Genomic DNA, 8514 nt, shown 5'->3' with positions numbered 1-8514 from the left:
TCAGCCTGCTTACTTCTAGAACCCAAAACTACCAGTTCAAAGATGGCACCACCTACAGTGGGGCGGACCCTTCCGCCACCAATCACAAATTAAGAAAATACCCTACAGTTTCTAGAGCCCAATCTTTTTTTTTCTTCATTTCTTGTATATTACATTTTGACTGAAGTTTTCCTGTCTTTCCTCTCCTCCCAGTCCCTCTCCCTCACCCCAGTTTCCACCAGATCTACTCCTCCTCCATTTCCCTTCAGGAAAGAGCAGTCTTCCCCAGGCATAACAAATTACAGTAAGGCTAGGAACATATCCTCAGATCAAGGTTAGGGAGACATCCCAGCAGGAGGAAAAGGGTCCCAAAAGCAGGCAGAAGAGTTAGAAATAGTCCTAATTCCCACTGTTAAGAGTCACACAAGAATATCAAGCCACACAATCATAGCATAGGACCTAGCACAGACCTGTACAACCCTCTGATTGTTGGTTCAGTCTCTGGAAGCCCCTGAGTCCTAGCTAGGAGTTCTGTGCCGACAACTGAATCTTAAGGAGGTGTTGTCTCAACTGAGGCTCTCTCCTCTCAGATAACTTTAACTTGTATCCAGTTGACATAAAGTTAGCCAGCACAACCAGGTTCATCTGGGACCCAAGAAACATACCCATAGCATCCAGGCTAATATACTGAAGTCTGGAAAATAACATATTAACACCTGGCTCTCTCATTTTCTCTGTGGATGAAGCTAGAAAAATCATTTAACATCTGTAGACCTAAATTTCCTCACTCTTAGAGGAACTTGATTGGTGTCGATATGAAGACAGATATCCAATGACTCATTCATGTGTGTGAATGTGCGAGTGTTTGTCTGTGCACATGTGTATGTGTGGGTGCATGTGAGCACATGTGTGTGCACGTGCACATGCCCATGTGGAGGTCAGGAATTAATGTCAAATGTTTTTCCTTGACTGCTTTTTCATATTTTTTTTTTTTTTTTTTAGAGTTCCACCCTGGAGCCCCTAGGATTGCCTGTTTTCCTACTAGTCCCTAGTTCCCAAGCCCAAATCCTGGTTTTTAGATCAGTGTTGGGGACTCAAACTCAGGTCTTCACCTTTACCCACTATCTCCCCACCCCCTTGACCCTCTGCTGTCAAGGGCTTTGCTGTATGGAACGTGCTTCCCAACAATCCAGTGACATCACAGGGGGTGAGACAAACAACTCTGGGTCCTCACTTGCATCTCCTTATATTGTTTTAGAAACAGGATCCTATAACCCCAGGGGGTCTGAAGCATGAAAAATAAATACTCAGGGACAGATACTGGGGTTCAACCTGAAGGTCAGAAAAGCAAAACAGTCAGTCACTGGCTTTAACCTCTACCTCACTCCAAGATAGCGACTCTGCCTCCAGGAATCTCAGAATGAGACTGAGTCCATGAACTGTCTCTTCCCATTTTATATCCCTCTCTGGGTTTGGGATTAAAGGCGTGCACCACTGGGATTAAAGGCATACATTGCCCAGTTTCTATGGCAACTAGTGTGACTACTGGGATTCAAGGTGCGTGTTACCACTGCCTGGTCTGTAAGGCTGACCAGTGGGGCTGTTTTACTCTCTGAACTTCAGGCAAACTTTATTTATTAAAATACAAATGAAATGCCACTATAGTATCCCTGCAGAGGAGGGTGGAGTAAGAAAGCCTATTGGAGGGAAAAGTTTCTCTTGAGTTTAAGCCTCTTCCTTTGTTTCAGGACAGGCATAATCAGGGTTCCTTGCATTTGTTTACCTGGGTGTCAACCCCACCAAGGGATACTCAGCCCCTCCCATCCCACAGCAGATGGACAAGAGTACTGGAGATAAGAACACTATGCCACCGTCCTGGCGTCCTGGCAGGGGCCATTGACATTCTCCTACACAAGCCTGCTTGTCTGCTCACTACCCAGTGGGTGGTCTTGTTATTAGGGCCACTCTGCTCGAGCACCAGATTCCTGTTGGTTCTTTCCCTGAATCTTTGGGTCATCTGGAAATTTCTCCTCTTCTCCTCAAACCAACAATTGCTGCCTAGGATAAAACAGAATAAATGAAGCCATATGTAACATGAGGGCCGGCTTGTTGGGGTATTTATCCCGCCCGGCACCCCAACAAGTTGGCAAACCCCCAAAAAACCAATCACACAGAGATCTCTATAAGTTATAAAGCTGATTGGTCCATTAGGTCAGCCTACTTATTAGTTCTTATGACTTATCTTAACCCATTATTCTGATCAATGTTAGCCACACGGGCTCAGTACCTTTCTCAGTGAGACAGCTTACATGTTGCTTCTTCGGTGATCTGGACAGGAATGGCGGAGGGACCTTCCTCCTCCGTAGCCTCATTCTATTCTCATTGCCCCGCCTCTACTTCCTGTCTGGTTGACCCGCCTATACTGCCTGCCTGGCCAATCAGCGTTTTATTAAAATATGATTGACAGAATACAGACAATTCTCCCACACCATTTCCCTCTTTTTTTTAAAAAAAACAAAGGAAAATACCCATAATCCATTTGTTGGGAATGTGGGCATAGTATTTCAGGCTACTTCCTGCTGGTTGGGGGCACTGATAATCTTTTGGGGATCTAAAGAAAATTTAGAGTTATAATCAAGTCCTGACTGGAGTATCCTGGGAGTCTTGATCATCTCAGGCAGCAGTCTTGAATCAGTTCTGGATGTAGAACTCTGTCATCTGGGCCATTTGTTCCTGTCGGAGATTTCTCAGGTGGCCTCCCTTGGTCAAAGATGATTTTTCTTAACTCTGAATAAATCCACAGTCTCTCATTTTCTGTGGAAACAAAAGCAAAATCTCTTCTCCAAAGTAGCATACCTTTTGACTTCAATTTTGAAGCCAAGGTATTTTCAAAATACCTATCTTGGGTTAGTTCAGCAGCATTTATAAACAAAAGTCTTTTAGCAGCTGTTGCTCCTTCCTCAGCATTCAAGCAATTCAAAGAGAGAATAATAGCATACAGTATCAAGATTCTCTGTTTATTTTCCATCTTTATGCAGCTTTATTTCAACCTCTATTTCTTTTATTTTTACTTTTAACTTTTTGAGACAGGTTCTCTGTATATCTTTGTCCTGGAATAACTCTGTAGACCAGGCTGTCCTTGAACTCACAGAGATCCTCCTGTCTCTGCCTCCCCAGTGCTGGGATTAAAGGTGTATGCTACCACAATGCAGGATAAAGAATTTTCACTTACTTCTGGGTGGGAGGGCAATAAAACGCATTACTGCTATTGCTGTCCTGATTATTCTCATTCCAGATGCATCTTTACAGTTGGACACACTTGTGGTGGGAGTGGGGCCTCCAAGAGCATCTTGGCGTTCCTGGCCTTGGAGAGGAGAGGTTGGTGTAGAAGCCTGGAGTATCCATCTAGCTCACTGTGTATGTATGGCTTCTTTTCTGGCTCCTTGGCCCGGATCTCTATCGGGACAAAAGGTTTCTACTGACAAATTTCCAAATGCATTAGGAAAAAAAAAATGAGGGAAATAAAGGAAAAAAAGTTTGCACTGTTGCTGAAAATTGTTGCTCGAGGACAAAAATGGGTTTGGTCAAAATTCTGAAGGCTTTTCAAAAACCTGTGTAGTGTATTCCACCTCTCTGCTGGAGGATCAGAGGATCTGGTGCATGATATGGGCTGGTTGAAGGTGGGGACAGACATTAATGCCACACAACTGGCTTCTCTGAAATCTCCACTGACTCCTTCAAATGTCTGCAGGTGAGCACTCTTAACAATCTGGGTGCTGTATCTTTTGGCATCTGTGCTCAGCTAAAAGCCTAACAAAACTGCACACTGCCCCATGTCCAGCTGCACACTGCCCCATGTCCAGCTGTAAATGAGAAGAATGGTTATGAGATTTCACTATACCTCATCTGCCACAAGCTCCAACTTCCACAACTGATAAATGGGGCAAATACTGTTTAAAGATCCCAGGTGGAAAATCCAAAATTTAGAACGCCCCTAAATATTTAGAATATTTTGAATATTTTATTCAAAATAAAATATTTTGAATGTCAAAAAAAAGAAAGAAAGAAAAAAGAAAACTGTGTGGTTGTGGCATAGGCCTTTAATCCCAGCACTCGGGAGGCAGAGGCTGGTGGATCTCTGAGTTTAGGCTAGCCTGGTCTATAGAGTGAGTCCCAAGACAGGTTCCTAAGCTACACAGAGAAACCCTGTCTTGGAAAACCAAAACAACAACAACAACAACAAATACTATTTGGACTGGGACTGTAGCCCAGAGTGGTGAAGTATTTGTCTATAAAATGCTGGGGTGATCCATAGCATTGCAACAACAGAAATAAAAGTTCGCTTCCTCCCTCTGAGAAATGAGAGTTTGAAACTGGTATTTTTAAGACAGCAGCAAAGACATATTGGAGTATCCAGGGATGTGATGTGTTCTCTCCCTCCAAGGTCATTGACCTTTCGCGAATCCCTCTTTTCCAAATCCCTCCTTTCCTATGCACTCCTTGAGTCATGAGGATAAGTATGGTGTTTTACCAAGAGAGAAACCAACCTGGTGGCTAGGGACTCAGAACAGGGATGGTTAAACATTCATCCAAGCCTTTCCAGAGCTCCCTTAATCCACAGTGGCCTGTATGGTCTGCATGCATGACCTTCATTTCCCCTTCCTTCCTTCCTTTTTTCCTTCCTTCCTTCCTTCCTTCCTTCCTTCCTTCCTTCCTTCCTTCCTTCCTTTCTTCCTTCCTCCTTCCTCTCTCCTCCTTCGCTTCTCTCTCTCTCTCTCTCTCTCTCTCTCTCTCTCTCTCTCTCTCTCTCTCTTTATTTCTTTTTCTGAGACAGGTCTCTCTATGTAACAGCGTTAGCTGTCCTCAAACAATAGTAGACAGCTCTGTCTACTTCTGACTCCCAAGTACAGGTATTAAAGGGGTGAGCCACCAGGCTCATCTCATTTTTTTTTTTAACCTTTCATTTTCTGATCCTAGAATCTATGTGTGTATTGGGGCGGGACAAAAGTAGGTTTTGGTAACTATAGTGTGTGTGTGTGTGTGTGTGTGTGTGTGAAGAGTATGGGGAAGTGAGAACATATATGAATGAGAGCTATGAGGGCCAGAGAACAACCTTGGGTGAAATTCCTCAGCAGTTACCCATTTTAACTTTTTCAAAGTTTTCTTTTATTGCAATTCACATTATATTGGGAAGTCAGACAATCCAATTATCTGCCAACCACATTCTCTGATGTTTTCATTACATTTCTCCGCCATAGTTTATGCTGCTTCAAATTCTGGATATTGAGAACTGGAACTCCGGATGGTTGTGAGCCACCATGAGGATGCTGGAAATGGAACCCAGGGCCTCTGCAATAGTAAGTGCTCTTAACCACGGAGACACTTCTCTGTCCCACACCTTATTTTGTTTTTTGAGACAGGATAACTTATTGGCCAGAGAAGCTCAGGGACTTGCCTCTCTCTGCCTCCCCGAAACCATAATTGCAGGTGTGCATCACCACACAAGATTTTTCTACACTGATCCTGGGGATTGATCTCAGGTCCTCATATTTTTAAGGTGAGTGCTTTACTGATTGAGCCATCTCTCCAGCTCTTTGAGTTGGGGGCAGTGATGGGGCTCTTGGAAGGGAAAGAACGGTGAGATGGATTCTTAAGACATTTCTTCCACATTCCTACATTCTGAGAAATCTGTTGTAAATCTCTTTCTGAATCAGATTTCAGGGAAATCAGACTTCCCCTATGTTCTTAAAGAGGAAGTAGATTGGATGCGGTTATATCTTTACCCTGGGTCAAGAGCAATAAATGATACCTACATATGGGGCAGAGTGGTCCAGACGCTAGTGTCCTGCTGTTTTGGGGCACCTGGACATCTGGTGTTGTCTTGCAGACCCAAAGAACTGTTTGCTGGTACTTTACTGGATGGTGCTGGTGGGGCTCACAAACTGCAGGACACTGTGAAGATGTTCCAATATTTCAATAAGTGAGCAGCCCTCTGTGCTTTTTAATTTAATCTCACTTGGGGTTCTTTGTCTATTTTATCAAACACAATGTCTCACTTTAAATATGGGGTTTTATGTTTGTTCTCAAGACAAAGGCAAATGGCTTTTCCAGAACTCAAACTTCAGGGCTGTACAGTCTTGAGCCCACACCGAAGCCTGATGAAGGAGTTCACCCACATAAAAGCTCAGGGAGGCTCATTCAGTTGCCTAAGATCTTGGGGAAGAGGTAGGAGGATGTAGAAGGGGCGGGTGATGTGAACACAGGTGGCAAAGATGGTGAGAACAACCGTGAGGGTAGTAGAAGGAAAAATACAGATTAGTCCAGAAGTTGTTTAAAAGAAATAGTTTTAAAAAAAAAGAAAGGAAAGAAATGAAAGAAACAAAGAAAGAAAAGAAAAGAAAGAAAGAAAAGAAGAGAAAAGAAAACCTTTAGACACTAAATTTTGCTGTTCTGTCTTCTGTTTGTGCTGCTGCTATGATTAGGTCTTTGGCCTACTGGAAAACACCCATTTCTGGCTTTGCTTTTTGTTTTTGTTTTGAACTTGGGTGAGTCATTTTAAGTATCAGGGAATTTGCTTTTCAAAAAGGCGGGCTTTATGTTTTTCTTCACTGTATGAGGCAGAAGTAACTCTGGATGTCAGTGTTTGAATTATATAATGTATATTTCTATAAAATGAAAATATTTATAGATTTGCTCTTCCTCTGCCTCTACCTCTTTTGGTAAAGGATCATTTTAGCTGTCTTTCTGCCTCTGCCCCTCCCCCAGCATGCATATGCACGCTAGTGAGGGGAGAAAGGGTCTTTGAACAAAGGGAACTGGGTGGAGAAACATCATCTCGTCAGGTAGCTTAGGAAAGCTCAAACAGAAGACGGCTGCCAGCTGGTCCACTGACAGCCCCATGCAGCAGCAGCAGGGGTTGGGGGAAGTTCTCCTTGTGGTAATGAGCTGCAATACCCCTCACTCTAGGCAGCCTGGGAGTATTTGGAGGAGACAAAAGACTAGAGAGCTGGGCGCTCTACCTCTGACCTGCTTCCTCAGTTCCACACCACTTCCTGGTGTGGCCGCAGAAAGTTTGACTTTTCCTGTGTGAACAGTAAGGGGCTTGGCTACCTGCAGTTATTATTACTGTACGCTTGAGGGTGGATTTTGCAGGGAGCGGGAGCTGAGATGTGGGGCTGTGGGGGATATAGCATTTGTTGGCAACTGGAGGCTGAACTTCCAATTTGCATTCCGAGCCTTCCCAGCCCTTCCCTGCCCGCTTAGCACCATTACCCTACTTTTTTGGGTCTCTGCACTTCTATTTGCTACCTACACCTGCTATTTTTTCCCTTCGTTTCTCGAGCCTGGGGAATACTCTTGCTCTTTCTGACTTTTTGCTTCATTCAGGCGACACACCATCTGTCTATTTCAGTCAGAGAGCTAGATGTCAAAGTCACCAGCACATTCAAGGTGTCCTGAGGGAGAATCCTGGGAGCAGTGATCTGTCTGCTCACAGGTATGCAGAAGCCAGAATGGGAGGTAGTCTCTGGAGGCGTTTGTGGTATTATTTCCACTAAACCAGTGGTTCTCAAACTCTGGGGTGAGACCCTTTCAGGGGTCAAATGATCTCTTCGCAGGGGTCACCTAAGGCCATCAGAAAACAGATGTTTACATTACAATTCATAATATTACAAAATTACAGTTATGAAGTAGCAACAAAAATAACTTTGTGGTTGGGCTCCCTACAACAGGAGGAACTGTATGAAAGGACTGCAGCATTAGGAAGGTTGAGAAGCCCTACACAAAAGCTGCATGACTGTGGTTAGTGCAGGGATTCCTCCCAGGATTGAGACAAGAGTGAAAGGTCTGTGATTGCACAAGGACCACAAAGCAATTCCAGCTGAAGTACGACGAATTCAGGCTGTTTCTGAACGTGCTCACCCACGTGGCATCTCGAGACTTCACCGCAGTGTTGTGCTAACCCCGCAACACGTGCAATTTGCACTGTGCATGCTGTCATGTCACACCGTTGAAGATGCCCAGAACACCTTGGTTTAGACTTGAGACCATTCTATGTCATGAATGGTCATCTTAGAACATTTTTATTATGACTTTATTTATTTTGTGTGTGCACATGTGTGTGGGAGGTTGAGGGGGTATGTAGTATCATGCTGTCCATTGGGAAGTCAGAGGACAACTTTTGGGAGTCGGTACTCTCCTTGTTACAGGATGGATCCTGGGGAATGAACTCAGATTATTGACTTGGTGGCAGGAACTTCTACTCTGCTGAGCCATCTTATTGGCCCAGTTGCAGTGTTCTTATAATACATGTTTGCTCACTCTTTTAGAATTTTAACGATTTAATTTTGAAAATCAAACATTTCCAAATATTTTTCTGTCATCATCTCTCAGCATGTTATTATCAAATTGGTGTGTCTTTGGATTGTATTTTGTTACAAATACTAGCCCATCCACCTTTGGTGTTCATATTTGCTTCTTAACACATGCTCCATTATATATACACCATAATTGTTTTAGAAAGTATTTCCTTATGTT

Source organism: Myodes glareolus, chromosome 9 (assembly GCF_982192425.1).
Source record: "Myodes glareolus chromosome 9, mMyoGla1.1, whole genome shotgun sequence".
Taxonomy (NCBI): Eukaryota; Metazoa; Chordata; class Mammalia; order Rodentia; family Cricetidae; genus Myodes; species Myodes glareolus.
This window is presented reverse-complemented; position numbering follows the sequence as displayed.